General features: G+C 39.1%; 1 long non-coding RNA gene across 1 annotated transcript in view; it reads right to left on the reverse strand.

The window, feature by feature from the left end:
* Positions 1-13939, reverse strand: part of LOC103659171 — a 217985-nt gene that overhangs the window by 183931 nt on the left and 20115 nt on the right. The window contains exon 2 of the long non-coding RNA XR_005833031.1: positions 8525-8726. This is a non-coding gene — a long non-coding RNA (uncharacterized LOC103659171). The remainder of the gene's footprint in view (positions 1-8524; positions 8727-13939) is intronic.

Raw genomic sequence — 13939 nt, forward strand, 5'->3', positions numbered from 1 at the left:
TTATGAAGATTTATTTATTTATTTTAGAAAGAGAAAGAGAGAGCACGAGGAGCGGGAGGGGCCCAGGGAGTGGGAGAGAGAGAATCTCAAGCAGATTCCCCGCTAAATGCAGGGACAATGGCGGGGCTCAATCGTACAACCCCGAGATCATGACCTGAGCCAAAATCAAGAGTCAGACGCCCACAGACTGAGCCACCCAGGCGCCCCTTGAATTCAGCTTCTTGATGTTGTAGAAAATTGCAGCGAGACTTTTAAATGACCTCAGTGCGATTAATGTGGGCCCTTACAGACCACCCCTTGCTTAGGAAACATCGCAGGACTGAACTGTGGCGAGGGCCTCACTGAAGGGTCACCAGGCTGGTATGGAGCTGTACTATCCAACCCGGTAGCCTCTGGTTATACATGGCTGCACACATTTAAATAAATTTAAGTTAAGTTAAAAATGTACTTCTCGGTCATATTAGCCAGTTTTCAAGCGCTTAGTAGCCACATATGGCAAAGGGCTATGATAGTGGACAGCACAGAACTAGGACATCTCTGCCATCACAAAATGTCTATTGAACAGTGCCTGAATGGCACGCTTGCTGTGATAGTCAAAGTGAAAAGAAAGGGAACACAGTCTACTAGACCCTTCCTTACAGAAGGATGATCTGAAAATTTCTAGGAACGTACTTCTGACGAGGTTTCCAGGAAAAAGAATTGTTGGTACCTTGCCTTAGATACTTGAATTTTTTAAAGAAGCTGACCCATTTCCTAGAAAGTAAAACGGATACATTGTAAAATGTGGCCGAACACCAGAGCCTGAAACCACCCTTGCAGTCTCAAGCCCCAAGATATCGTAAGAAAGGTATGCCCAGATCCTGGTGCATAAATGAGGTGCCTAATTCAGCAAGGCCCTTATAGCAGGAATAAAAATCAGAAAACTAGTGTTTCTCCAGAGAAATCCTGCATGAGTCTTTGGGAAAGACATCTGAAAGCTGGCTAAAACATACAGCTAAGATGAGGAATGGCAAGCCTGAGGGAAGAAAACCTGGAATTCAGTGAGTTTACAGGCCCTTCTCTTGAGGGCAGCCATGTTCTCACCTGGTACTGAGGATTCCTACCCAGGTGTTGGGAGCTGTGAGAAATTTAACCGCTGAAGCAGGACAAAGAAAAAAAGCCAGAAATAGTACAGGAAACAGTTTAAAGTAGAGGACTGGATAATTAACCAGAAGTTGGACAGCTTCTGAGCCTACAATTTCCAGCATTGACAGTTACAGGGCAGCTGACGTAGGATCCCACCAAGGTGAAGCAAGACAAGAGGATTGCTCTGCGATGACCTGCGGTCTTCACATATTTCTTGTTGTTTATTCAACAGTGTCATGAATCACCTCCCTTTACTCTTTTAACCTTCTCATGCGCAAACACCTACTTACATACAATTATAGCCTCTAGGAATATATATTCTAATCTTTTTCACTGTAAAATTTATCAGTCAAGTTCTTTTAACCTTGTTGGATTGGAAAGCAGGTGGCCAGAGCATAGCCTAGAATTCGTGTGTGCACATATCCCAGTTTGCCTCAACGGCTCTGGTTTACGTTGCTGTTCAGGCATAATTATTAATAGAGCCCCCTTTCACTTACAGAAGTCTTAATCTAGACGATAAATATATGGTTACCTACCCATAATGCTATTCTCTAAATGTGTTCCAAAATGCCAAGGGCAGAATGTGTTGTTTTCAGAGTCTGGTGGTTTTAGGGCCACTTTCCGTCTCAGCAAATGTCACCTTGGATGGAAGACATTACTTCACCAAGCTGGCATGGCTGACCATTTTCAAAACTATTTCATTCCGATGCCTTTTTTTAACCTCTCTGTACTTTTCAAATTCGATTTTAGTGTCAATTTTGCTTAGCACAATCTTCTACCTGTCCTTCACTCGTCAAGATTTTTTCCCCTTTGGCTTTCTATTTTCTTACCTCGGCTGTTTTTCTACATTTACTGTCATATGTGTCTCCTATTTATGGTTCCCCTTCTTCCCACATTCAATTTGTCTGTCATGTTCTAAATGACTGTTTTTGGGTAAAGGATAGCATTTCACAAACAACCACTGGTAGAATGTGCACCACCTGATAACCTTTTTATTCCACCTCAAATATATTATATTGAACTTAGTCTGACAGGTTAAAATTTTTAGTGCCTTTAAAAATATCCGAAAAGCTTCAGGCTACTGGTAAATATTTACCAACTGTCTTTGGGGACGGGGAACCCTGATTTGTAGTGTTCGCTTATTTCTGTGGTGTAATATCCCACCATGGATGACTTCAAGCTACCAACATAACCTCAACCGATTTGTGAAAATTTAACAATTAGCCCTGATGAGCCAAGACGAGCTAGCCCCAGCAGGACACAGCAAAACCCAGAAATAAAAGTTCTGAAAAACAAAACACATAATAATTATTCTAATTATTTAAATTTTATATTTTATCACAAAAGGAAAATAAGCTTTTATTGTAAAAAAATACGGAAAATAAGCTTATATGTGAAGCTTATTAAATAATAAAATAAGAAGATATTGAAAATAAGCTTCTATATGAAAAAAATAACATCAAAGATTCTATCTGGTAACTAGAAATTTCAGTAGGGGCTACTTCCGGTACTAACTTGGCTCTATTCCACCAAAGATTATTCTCACATCCTGAGAACATTATTATGCCAGGTTAGGACTCCAGGCTCCATGACTGCCACAGTAAAACAAATCCATGGGCCAGGAAACTTCCAAGCTCTGGATCTGAGCCTCAGGGTAGAAAGAGAAAAAGTCAGACGCTATCAGAGCTATAGATCACTTTACTAGCTATCAAAAAATCCTTTGGTATTCAGCAAATTTAAAAGTTTGCCTTCTTTCTGTTCTGAGAGATTCCAGAAGACCTAAAGGTTATATTTGGGATCAGTGGTTTTTCCCAGATCTAAGCATTATTTTTATTTAAAGCCAATTTATAGCTTTGTTTAGTCCTATGGCTTAATATAGAATAGAAACTAAAGTAGCTTAGAGGTGGGGAAAGCCCTTTGAGAAATAAATAGTTTAAGAACTACTCACAACCATTCTAATGATTTAATCAAACATAAAAGATTCTAACAGAATGCACTAACCAGAGACACTCAGTGAAGGGCAAAATGAGTATTTTCTAGGAAACATTTTGCGGCCAACACTACATTACCTCTGAACCTGAAATACTTGGCCTGAGGGGTAAGAAACTAAAGGCTGAAGATTTACTGGCACCAAATGTACTAAGATACATGTCTTTGAGCACATCAGCCATTTATATTATTTAGATTTTTTTAAACCCATATGCCAAACTCCACAGATAGATTAAAAATAAAATAGACTCTACTTGTAGTCATAAATTGATGCATCATTTCTAGAAATAGCTCATATTGGTTGTTAGACACTATGATAAAAGCTCTGCACAAATTATTTTATTTAACCTATTAAGAACTCTAAGAGAGAAAGAGTATGATTTACATTTTACACATTCGGAAACTGAGACTTGGATCAGCAACTTACCCAAAGTTACACTGCTAGAAAATGGCAGGATCTGAGTTGGAGCATAAGCGTGACCCAGAGCACCTGCATTTAACCGAAGGCTGCCTTGCCCAAAACTTTAAAGTCAGTTTATACTCTCTGACCGCTCATCCCGCTGCCGCAAACCTAGCCCAAGATGCCATGTCACAGGCAGACACTAACATAGCAAAAGAATTGGAAACAATGTAGATGTTCAACAATGTTAAATGAGCTATTCATACACTAGAGTATTTTTCAGTCAAAAGTTTGTATTCATCAAGGACATTTAATGAGATGAGAAACTCACGATATAATATCCAAAAAAAGCAGATCATAAAACCAGAAATGCAGTATTTCACTGTGTAAAATAAACATATACGTGGATGGGGGCTTCAGGGTGGCTGAGTCGGTTGCACGGCTGACTCTTGATTTTGGCTGGGGTCATGATCTCAGGGTGGTGAGATGGAGCCCCCCAACCAGCTCCACGCTCAGTACGGGGTCTGCTTGAGATTCTTTCTCTCCTCTCCCTCTGCCCCTCTGCCTGCTTGTGCTCTCTCTCTCTCTCATATAAATAAATATATCTTAAATATATATATATATGGACTGGGGAAAGCTAAAAGAAAAACACGGTAATATCTCTGATTCTCTTAGATTAGGATTTTTTTTTTACTTTCCTTCTGCATCTTTCTATTTCTGGTGATGAAAAATATTTTTATAATGAGAAAAGAGTCATTTTTAAATTCAGCAAAAGCCTATGTAGTGTTCTCATTTCCACATCTCGTGGAGGAAATGTTGGAACTAAAAAGGGTCAAAGAAAAGTAACTACTAGAATGGTCAGGGGAATGGGTAATAAACTAATATTATCAGCTCTGGGAATTATTCAAAAAGTTCTGAAATACACAGGCAGGAAATGTCCCAGCTGATTCAGCCCTGGCTGGGGAGCATAATGGATAGAATCCCCCTTCAGGAATAAGACGGAGGCCCAGACTGGCCCCAGGAACTCCCATCTCCCTGAGAGCCAGGACCCTTGAACAAGTTGCCTTCCCTCACTACCTCCACTCCTCATCCCCATTTACTCTTCAACTCACCATAACCTGGTCTGCACCCCCTAACTTCCTCCCCCACACCACAGAAATTGCTGTAACCACTGCCATCAACATTCTCTGTATTGTCAAATCCAACAGTCACATTCCATCCTTGACTTTGGCGAATGACCTCTCAGCTGCCATTGAGCCCACTCTTTCCTTGAGCATCTTTCTCTGAATCCCAATGCAGATACACTGTTGCTTGGCTCCTCAGCAGTCATTGTCCTATGCTCAGGTGCCCGCACACCTACTTCCTTGCTACACAGTGCCAGCCGTGTTCAGGTACAGGACAGCAGGACACTCAAGGGGAGTAGGCCTCTCTCCCAGCCCCAGAAGATGAACTGTGTTGGCCTAAACCAATCAAGGAAATCTCATTCCCCTTTGCTGTAATTGGCTTAGGAGTGGGTAGTGGCCAATGAGAAAGGAGGATAAGCTCCTAGTATGCACAATTCCTGTCTTTGAACGCAGTTTTTAATATTTGATACTGTGACAGCCTTTTTGTGACCGCGAGAGGAAAGCCAGAAGAAAAAGCAGAAGCTAATATGGAGCTTTGACATGGAAGAAATACTGTACTAATTAACCCAGGAACTACCTACCCCCAGACTATTACGTGAGATAATAAAAGCCTATTATTTAAGCCACTCTTAGGTGTTCAGTTCCTTGCAGGCAAAGATATCCTAGACAACACTGATACACTCTCCTTTTTGGCCTCACTTCTATATCCCATCTACTCTTCAGGGCCTCTCCTGAATTCTACCACACCTTGCCTGACAGTGTTCTGGAGAGTTTCACCTTTGGCCTCCTTGTTATTCCATTCACTTTCTCTTTGTGCTTTCTCTCTTCCACTTGGAGGATTTCAACTATGCCTATTTATTTATAGTTCACATAAATATTTACTGAAAGTCTACTATGAGCCAGATCCTGTTCCGTTTTCTTATACTCTGGAAATACGCTGATGAATAAGACCACTGAGGGACAAGAGAAAGGGGGAAGACAGGGGAGAGGAGAGGACTGAGGATCTTTTTATGAGCCTTTTTATGAGATTTATGGTACAACATAGTGTCTATAGTTAACAAATCAGTATTGTACATTTAAAAATTTGTGAAGAGGATAGGTCTCATACTAAGTGTTCTTACATACACACACATACACACACACACACAATGTGAGGGCTGAGCAGAAGGAAAAAAATTTTTGGAGGTAGTAGATATTTTATTACTTTGATTGTGGTGACACAATCACAGGTGTCTGCATATTTCTAAACTCATCAAGTTGTATACATTAAATACATTCAGGGATTTTTTGTTTGTTTTGATACATCAACTATACCTCAATAAAGCTATTTTAAAAATATAAAAATACAAAAGAAAGTTCTCTTTTATGAAATGTTCAAGTCTTTTGCCTCTTTTTCTATGGGATTAGAAAAATTTTTCATATTTCTTCTAAGAAGTGTTTTATTCTAGACACTACTTTTTCTATTCTCTAAGTCTGCATAGTATGGATAGTTGTTTCTTAAAGATTTTATAAAAGTTCTGGTGAATTTATCTGGACCTAAAATGTTCCCTGTAAAAGGGCTTTTTATTTCTTCTGGAGTCAGTTTTGGGGTGTTATATTTTTCTAGGAATTCATCTATATCTTCAAATGTATTAGCTTAAATTCTCTAAAATATAAACTAAAAATTGCCCTCTTTTCAGCTTTGGTTGCTCCCAATAAGTTTTTATATATAGTATCTTTATTTAGGTGTGATTCTAAATACCTTTTAATTTATATTATGATTTCTTCTTTGACCCATGGGTTACTTAGAACTTTCTTTTTTAGTTTTCACATACACTGATTTTTTTCTTCTGGACATCTTTCTGTTAGTGATTTCTAACTGAACTGCATTTGTGGTTAGAAAACATGCTCTGTATGATTTTACTATCTTTATTTGTTTAGACTTCCATTATGGTATAGGATATATCAATTTTTATAAACAACCCATCTGTTCTTAAAAAGAAATCCATTTTTAGTTCTTAGATGTCCTATATGTGACCATTAGAGCAAATCTGCTAATAGATTGCTCAAAATTTTCTCTCTCTCTCTTTTTTTTTTTAAGTAACCTCTATACCCAATGTGGGGCTTAAACTTAGGACCCTGAGATCATGAGTCACATGCTCAACCAACTCAGTCAGTCAGGCACCTCATCCTTGTTTTCTTATTAAGTAGTTCCATTACTTACTAAGAAAGATGTGTTAAAATCTCCCAATATGACTATTGATTCTTTAGTTCCCTTCACAGTTCTGTAGGTTTTGCCTTATATATTTTGAAACTGTGTTATTTGGAGAATCCAAATTTGTTACAACGTTCAAGGGAATTAAACATGTTACCTTTATCTCAAGTAATGATTTTGGCCTTAAAGTCTATATTTTTGTAAATTAATATAAGTGCATTAGCTTTCTTTTGGTGAGAATTTTCCTGATTTATCTCTTTCAATCCTTTAATCCAATCTTCCTTTATCACATCCATTGCCTTTTAAATGATTCCATACTATCACTGTAGTGTTCTAATTATAGTTTTGGCTTCCAAAATAAGATTATTCACTTCTCAAAAGAAACAAGAAACAGAACTGGTATTTCTGGAATTATGGTTTGTGGTTTTGAATATCATTGGTTTGCCATGGTAAACCCCGTTCTTTCTCTGAAGACCAGTTCTTGTTTTTACTGAGCTCATGGGCTCTGCTGGAAAAACATATGTGTGGGTAGATGCCAGGGCAGGAAGAGGGAAGATGTGGCCAGGAGAGGTGGTAGTGGGTATGCAACGCTAAGTGTAGGGTGGATGTGGCAAATCCAAATGCCTACAAGGCCCAAAGAGCCAATTTAGGCGATTACACAAGGCAGGAGGGAACTGTCCGGACGGGGGATCACTTGCTCTTCTAAAGGTAGCTATTTATTATCTATCAATCCTTACTCTGTCAGAATGTTGCCAGATCATTTTCAGAGCAACCTGAATCTAGGTTTGGGTGGGAAATCCACTGAGTTTGAAAAACTGGCAACTGATTCTTTTTTTTTTTTTTTTTTAATTCTATGCCAGTCAAATAAATCACATCTGTTACTTACATTTGCAAATCCTGGAAGAGACTGCACTCAGGAGGAAGAGAACAACTGGAGAAGGCCTTTCTCCATCCCTGCTTACCCTCCTTACCCTCCTAATTGGGCTAGCCCACTACTTTTGATGAAGAGAAATTCCTCTTAAGGAATATAAACCTCATTCATGTCCTAGTTCTTGAAAAATGGATTTTGAGATCTTTGGCCTGGTCAGCTACCACAAGCAGCATGATATGTTGGCCATCCCTAGAGATACAAAGGGGAAATGGTAAGAAGCAAGAGTGGGGCTCATGCATGAAGATGTATCAAAAAGTTGCTACCAAAACAAAATTTGGCACTTCTTCTGGGGCCCATGTTGGCAGATTTGAACTAATTTTGAACTAATTCGAACTAATCTCACTAACCTCAGCCCAGGTTAGTCCAGTCTGAGAAAAAATAAGGAAAAAAGAGGGAAGGAAAAGTTAAGATATATCCCCCAAAAAAGACATATATACACAGGAATGTACACAAAGTCCTTACAATTCTTCTGCTCATTTGTTATTGTTTCAAAATAATAAAATATTAGTGAAATATCTCCACAGAACCTTTAGAATCTATCCTGCCACCAAGAGGAGGTGCTCTGATGACTGGATGAACAGGGTGTTCTTTTCCAAAAGAAGAAGGAGAAGGAGGAGGAGGAGAGGACTGAGCCCCTACTACTTACAAATCACTTTTAGCTGTTTTTACATACACTATTTTATGTAGTGTCAAAACAAAACTGTGAAGTACTTTCATTTTATAGTGAGAAAATTGAAGCACAAAGAAGATAAATGACTTACCAAGGACACAGATTTAATAAGTGTTAGTTGCCAGGATTCAAAACTAGGTCTCTTGTATGGAAATCCTGGGTTTTTCACTCTATCACACCTTCTCTGGCTGACCATCAGATGAGAATCTCAGCTCCAGCAGCCCGGTTCTTAGATGGCCTTGACTTCTGACAAAGTGTGGGAGCTGGGATGTGCCAATGTCAAGAGTTCAAAACTGTGTGAAATCAGAAATGAACAGCAGGACTCAGCATGTAGCAAAGGCAGGGCTGTTGGACAGTTGCAAGGAGACATGTCTGATATTTAAAACCCTGTGATTTCTCACCTTCCCCACAACCAAATCCCCTTTCCCTCTCTTCCACATGCAGACCTCACACCCACATTACTTCTCTGAACATAAAAGCCATTTTACCTCAAATTCAAAGAAACTACTTTTCTATTTTCCTTTTTTAAAACTCCTTCCACAACCCAATCAACTATTTAATTACTTTAGCTTTGCAAACTTCAACTTTACATGAAATTATTTCACTATCCACCTTCTTATATTTTTAGTATATTAAGATAGGTAGGTCAGTATGTATTGCCTCAGGTAAGGAGAACACACTCTCTATATAGATTAGAACATTTTCAATAATAAAAAATTCCTTCTGCTTTAATCTAGTGTCCATGAACAGAATTGTACTTACACCTGTTTAGAAATACTGATCATATAAAGTACATATCTGTAGCATGGTATTCTGACACAATTTTTGCCTGGTCATATGGTAATTGTATTGAATTCATTGTACAAGAAAATGGGGTGTTTTCTTTTAGACAGAAAATAAATAAACAACAGAGTGGATAATTAAATTAGTTCTCATTCTCTTCAATATGCACAATATAAATTTTCTCAGGGAATTGTGATAAAAGACATTTCACTAGAAAAGAAAATCCATAATTCATATGCCATCTCTCTGGTTAATTCTCAGACTGACCCTTCAGAGCAAAGCCTATAATTGTTCTTCAGCATTTTCATTATCAAATGTTTATTTTACAAATAAAAACTATACATGTATAACCCATCTCCCAACATTGTGAAATTTAACTTATTCTTGGGCTTTGTTAGTGATTTGGGGGATTCATTCTGCAGTGAACAGCTTCTCCCCACTCAATCTGATCTGAGGCCCACCTTGCTCACAATTGTTTTCTATCTCCGAAAATTCATAAAGGCTGTAATAAAACATTTAGTAAAGACATTGTCTTATTTATCTCAATCAGTATCTACCACAGTTCCTTGGAATAAATTGTGGAAGGAACAGAGAGAACATATGAAAACTGTAAACAAGTAGGTACTTGCCCATGTAGGGGAGAAAAGAATTTAACTCTACCTTTCAACATTCTTCAGCTTGTCTAAGAATCACATTGACAGGAGACAGAAAAACAGGGAAAAAATCAAAGTCTAATAATATATATACCTCCTGTACACATGAAAGAGACCAAGGAAAACTGAGTAACTAACTGAAATGGCTAAAGCCATCATCTTAAATATCACCTCCAGCTAAAGGCAAAAGAAGGTATTGGAGTTGGGGAGAGAGTTATGGAAGCTTACCAGGAAAAGCACAGTAAAGAAAGGTAAGGTTGTTATGCAAATTTAAGCCCGCGTCTTCTCTGTTGATAAATTTCTAATGACTTAAGAGTGGCCCTTCTTCCTGATACTGGGGAAGAAACTTACAAATGGAGATTTCTCTTTCACATGTAAATGTCTCTTACTACCAGTTAACTTCTACTCGGTTTCCAGAGTTTCTCTTGCCTCTGCAGTTTCTTAAAAATAACCAGCTCAGAACAGTCAATATGCCAAAGAGGCATATCTTGGGGCGGCAAAATTTACTCCTTTACACCCACAAACAAAATTAAGCTTTAAATATAGATTTCCTGTACAAATGACTCAAACCTATTTTGAAAAGTTCTCCCATTTCCATCAGGAAGGTACTTGGGAAAACAGAATCATGTACATTTAATTGAAAATTTACTTTATAATTTTGCTATAAAATTATAAGTTTTCAAAAAAATACTTGCTTATTGATATATTTTCACAAACACACACACATATAACACGTATTGCAATTCTTTGCAAAAAGAAACCATTCAGTTTCCCAACTTACGTCCTATCCCCTGCAAGAAGCAGTTATTGTCATATGAGAGAGTCAACGATTACAAAAAGAATTATGTTTCTCTGGTTTTTAATAGAAAAAAATGTGAAGTGCTTTTATGAGGAGCATTTTTAAAATCTCTAGCAGTTTGTTTCATCCATTTCTGGGAACTTTAGCTAAAACCAAAAATCCCTTAACCTTTTCTTGAAACATTTCACTGGGCATCACAACTTATATAGAAATAGGTCCCCCAAGGGCCCACATTATCCTCAGTGACACCTATACTACAGTGTCGCATAACTCCTGAGCCAGCCCAGTGAATCATAGCCAAATAACAGCAGAGGAAGTAAAGGTGAACTCTGAGAATAGTCGAGTGGAATTCCAATTCTATGGTATCTTATACGACACTATTCTATACTAATAAAATACAGTGGATCTATCTATCTCATAGAAACTGGAATGGGAAGTAAAACAATGAAATGATAAATGTTCAATATATAGCAGAGAATGTTTTCTTTCCTGGAACATTGAGTCTTCTAGGTTACTTGTTCACAAATGCTTAGTCCCACGTCTGGGGATTTCTTCAGGAGATCATCTGCCTAAACAGAAAGGACTCAGTAGAATAAATGGGTCATAAATGAGGCACCAAATGAAAAATATCAAGTAAATTAATAATTTATTTCTAGAAAAGAAACTCACTGACTTGGATATACTAGAATAAATACAAGACCCATGGGATAGACTCTTACAGACCATATTAGTTTCCTAAAACTGCCATAACAAATTACCACAGACGTGGTGGCTTAAAACAACAGCCAGATGTCCAAAATTAGTTTCACTGGGCTGAAATTAAGTGTTGGCAGGACCACGTTCCCTCCAGAAGCTCTAGGAGAAAACATCCTGGCCTTGTCTCTTCCAGCTTCCGGTGGCCGCACCAGCTCTCGACTTGTGGCCACATCACTCCAACTTCGGCCTTGGTGGTTGCATGGTTTACTCCTCCTCTGTGTTCAAATCTCCCTCTGCCTCTCTCTTATAAGGACATTCATAATGGCATTTAGGGACCTCTGGCATAACCCAAGATAATCTCATCTCAAAATGCTTAACTCAACCAACATCTGTAAAGACACCTTTTTCACAAGGACAGTTTCCAGAAATTAAGAAGGAGATATCTCTGAGGGGAGGTGAGGAGGCATTTTCAGTTTACGGAACAGATCAAGACCACAGTTCAAGAATTTAACTGTAAGTAAAGACAATGATGGGGGGGAAAAAAAAAAAGCCGTGAGCTTTCCAAGCCTCACACGGTGTCTTTCTCAAGTCCTGACTGTGTAACGTCAGCCGTTTGGAGAGTCGTTCAGGGGTCTCAGTCACAATGATGTTTATAGATTAATAGGTCATCTGCCTTCAGGCAATCCTCAACCAACTGAGAAGCCCATTTCTCTGCCATTGATGTAATAATAAAGATACATGTGATGGGAGGGAGCGATATTCTTACCTGACACTGAAGTAGGACAGAACATGTTCTCTGATTATCCTCAATGCCTTCCAACAAAGCGTTTCAGCTTAAAAGTTGCCTGCAGACCAACAGTTTTTTTGCCCACAGAATATTGTCACTGACACAGTTACAAACAGGGAGGCAGAGTTTACTTCCAAAATGTCAGGTAAGGTGCTGGGAAAATGTCAGGCCAGCTTTGGTCGCTGGTGCTTACCTTTCAGCTGCTAATGTATGTAAATGATCCCATCCAGGGGCCCAGCTGTTGTGTGTGGAAATGTGCTGATGAAACTAAATTGGGATTCTAGAGAATGCAAATCAAATTGTAGGCAAAATTACTGAAACACGCCAGCCCTCCTTTGAAGCACTGTAGACCAACCCAAGAAAAATGACTAATGGGTAATAATACACAGTCCTGACAGGAATCATAAGCTAGGAAGGAAGTTGCATGTAAAATAATAATAAAGAATATTAAATTGCCACCAGGCCCTACCAGAGACAAATGAAAACGAAGCAGATTCCAACCACCAGTCACTTACTCAATCCCTTTGAAAATGTCCCAGGAATCAGCAGACAAAGAACGCCTTCATGCATATTCCCTTTCTGCTAGAAAGGAATGTTTTCTCAGGAATGTTTCCACACTGGAAAGGGCAGATAGGGGACACTCCTCTAAAGAGGAGGCATCCTTCTGGCCAGTTCATCATCCTATCCTGGGCACTGACGTAAGGTAACAGGCTGCTTTTATCAGCTACCTGTAGAGAAAATTGTGCACGTTCCCCAAGATAGCCACAGTTTGATGGCTTTTCATTTCCTCTCTTAAAATGTAATACCTCTCTTTCTTATATATATAAAATATGAACCAATTGTTAATTGCCCATAAAACTTTGTATTATTTTTACTCCTAAGTGATTCTTTTCCATCAGAAGGCAATTTGAGGTCTTTCTGGAAGTTGAAATGCAAAGCTCAGTCACTGGTCACTAGAAAGCAGTGAGCCGCTGCCTGCCTAGTTTGGCCTCCCTACCCAGCAAACTGCAAGCGAAACCCAGCCTCAAGCCCCGGGCACTACGCCAGCCAGGAGCAGCCCACACATATCCCTGCAAAGGGCAGGCAGCCCCTAATCTCACACGGCAGCTGATTTCTAATCACCCTGTTTATTCCTCCTTGTCTTCATCGACCTATGGGGACAGCGGTTCTCAAAACTAGCTGCACATGAGAGACATACAGGAAATGTCTATAAACATAACTGAAGTCTCAAACCTTCCCCCAAACAAGCATTGAATTGGTCTGAGGTGGGGCCCCAGCATCAGTATTTTTTTAATTCCCTAAGTGACTCTAATGTGCAAGCAGGTTTGAGAACTCTTGTTCTACTTGCTGGCTATTACTTTTGACCAGTCATGTCTTCCCAGACTCTCTTCCACATTCACCTACCCAGGCCCACCATATTTATCCACTTCTTTTTCTAGGGCCATTTAAACTTAATTTTGCTGCCTAAAGCTATAGTACTATCTTGCCCTTCTCCAGACTTGATACATTGCCTGCCAAGACTCTCTGATCGATTCTTTTCCAGGTTCTGATTTCTCCTGGCTTGCTCCAATAGGACACCCACCAAGACCACCAAAATACCTTGGCAAGGGTCTGCCTACCCACCGGCCATTTCCCTCCTTCACTTTAGCCCATCCCAAATCTGAAAAGTCACATAACCCTTTCCTCTTGGAACTCCGTAACATTCAATGTCTTGGGCCACATTTGAACCAAACGCCCTACCATGGCTATACCCTAGCCTACGTATGCATTCAGAATAACCACCGTGTA

Source organism: Ursus maritimus, unplaced genomic scaffold, assembly GCF_017311325.1.
Source record: "Ursus maritimus isolate PB19 unplaced genomic scaffold, ASM1731132v1 scaffold_10, whole genome shotgun sequence".
Taxonomy (NCBI): domain Eukaryota; kingdom Metazoa; phylum Chordata; class Mammalia; order Carnivora; family Ursidae; genus Ursus; species Ursus maritimus.